Source organism: Limulus polyphemus, unplaced genomic scaffold (genome assembly GCF_000517525.1).
Source record: "Limulus polyphemus unplaced genomic scaffold, Limulus_polyphemus-2.1.2 Scaffold2443, whole genome shotgun sequence".
NCBI classification, from domain to species: domain Eukaryota; kingdom Metazoa; phylum Arthropoda; class Merostomata; order Xiphosura; family Limulidae; genus Limulus; species Limulus polyphemus.
This window is the reverse complement of record NW_013668053.1, coordinates 138092-140695: the sequence shown is the minus strand read 5'-3', so window position 1 is coordinate 140695 and position 2604 is coordinate 138092.

The window sequence follows — 2604 nt, the reverse complement described above, 5'->3', positions numbered from 1 at the left end:
GAAGAGTTTTCGTTTGAGGTTATGTCTTCAGTATGACCACGAAATGCAAGATTCTGAGAAGCTAAATATTGTGCACAATCCAGCAACCGTCGCAGTACATCTCGCCATTTATTTTTTTCTTGCTGGATTTACCTTTGCAGCTCTTCATCAGTACCACTTTGAAGACGAATCCGGCTCTCAGTTTCCTTCCAAGCAGTAAATGACTCACGATGACTGTCACTATTTTCATGGGCATTTAACTTTTCAGTTTTTTTCCACTTAAAGAATCCAACCTGTGTTTTGAAAGCAGACCGAATATCGGATGTCATACATGTAGATAAAAAAGAAGACAACAAAAGCAGTATGCTGTTTTATGTAGAGGTGAATATACCAACCAGGAACGACTGACCTCTTGTCGTATTTACTTAACGTAGGGCAGTTGCGCTATATCCTAGGGGAGGGTATAATTATTAATTAATAGGCATTATAGACCCGAGGAAATTTTGCGCCCCTTCACACCTGTATCAGGGGGCGATTGCCCCCCCCCCTGCTACGACACTGTCTCCTATATGTATAGTAGATAGCTGTACATTTTGGTCTACTATCATTGCTGCTATTTTTGTTTCGGTTTTGCAGCCTACGAATGCCTTAGAATATTTTAGTCAATTTGATGACGTTACGTGTCAAATTTATTGCCTAACAAGACAAGATGCCATCTCTTGCCTAAAACAGATATACTGGTTTACACATAACCTCACAACATTTTTCTTCTTTCCTTACTTCTGAGAAATTAAAAAAAATCCCATTATAACAACTTTCCAGATGAACAATGTTTTGTTTCAATATTTTTATTTAACAACACATTTAAATTTAACTTTGTTCATCTATGTTTATTAACAATCATTGAATTAATGCCTTAAATACCAGCCCCCCCCCCCCCCACGTGGCATAGCCGTATGTCTGCGGCTTATAACGCTAGAAACCGGGTATGATACCCGTGGTGGGCAGAGCACAGATAACCCATTGTGTAGCTTTGTTAAATGTAAATTTTATTTCAATGATTGTTACTATATGTAACGACGATAAATAACATTTTATTTTGGGCGTTCCATGTGTCAGATTTAAAAAACAATATATATATATATATATAAGTTCTTCTTTTTGCCAGTTGTCGAAATAAATAACTTTTACTTATATTTTTTATAATTTCAGTTGACAAGTCGAACTATCTTCTCTATATTACTATCGTACTAGTATTCTGTGTGTGATTCACTTACAGTTGTAGCGCAAGTTACCGTAATTCGTTTGGTCTTCTTTCTTCTGCAGATTCTCTGTTCCTTTTGTCAAAGTGTACCCTAGTTGATTCAATTACTTTAGAATCACGCTTTGACAGAATAAAATTATCATTCTTATCTTTTTTATACTGTTAGTTTCACTCTAACATATTAAACGTTAGGCCTATCACCTTTGCGGTACTTAACGTCACACAACTATATTCACTTTTCCTTTATCTGTCTAATACTGTCTGTCTGCTGCTTCCCGCTCGCCTCATGCTATTTATATCTTTATTACATAGTCGTCTGGCCACTTTCTATATTCTCGACACCAATTAGTTATTGACAAAACCTTCTACAATCGTCTGCTTTTAACTCTTATCATAACAAAACTTAAAAATAATAAAGCATTCCATCACAAATATAAATTAATCATTAATATTTAAACCAAACAGTCTTTTATATCATGACACCATGTAACATACTTTCGCCAGGTGGTGGTATGTTGAGTAGATTCTGTTGTCACTCAATCACGTGCTTGACCGTTTAGATTTTCAAAAGCTTGTGCTTAGTTAGTAAATCGTTTGTGACAATTTCAAGGTTCCAGTTGCCACATAGTTCGGTAAATATGCTTTTGTATTTTTATTCTACTTTTTGAAAATTGCTTTTTATTGGTAAAGATCTTTCATTATAGCATGTTTAGTTTCACATTTAAGTATAAAATAAGGAACATTTACAGAAAGGTTCATTGGAGGCAAGTAAGCTAAATATTTAAATTAAAAGCTTAGAGTGTTGAACTATTAAGGGTCTTTAGTTGCTGAACTTAGGGTTAACAAGGTACCAAAACTTGTATTGTTGACACAATACTTGTTTTGTTCTTTTTATTGTAAGGTATTAAAATTTCAAATGATCTGAAATTGAGTTAACTGATAATTTAAATTTAATAGTTGAATAGTACTTTGGATTTAGTATTTAAATAAATGCCGATATATAGTCAGGTTGTAATATTTGCCAACAAGATTGATACACACAGTTTTCTTTTTTAACACAAATACGGTTTAATATACACACAACAATAAAATTTACAATAACAGTTATTACAAATAGTTATTACAAAAAAAGTCTTCTTTCTTGTCTGGAACTTTCTTGATATCTTATCGAGGGTTCACGATGAGCGATTTAATTATGAGTTGATGTCGGTACGATTCGCTTAATGGGAAGCTAGCTAGCTTTATCCTTTGCCACACACGCTGAGTTTTTCACCCTTGAAGTGAGGTAATGTTTTTGTAAAAATACTTATTTCCAATGTGAATCCACTGAAGTTAAATAGTTTGTAATGTTCGAAATTTAT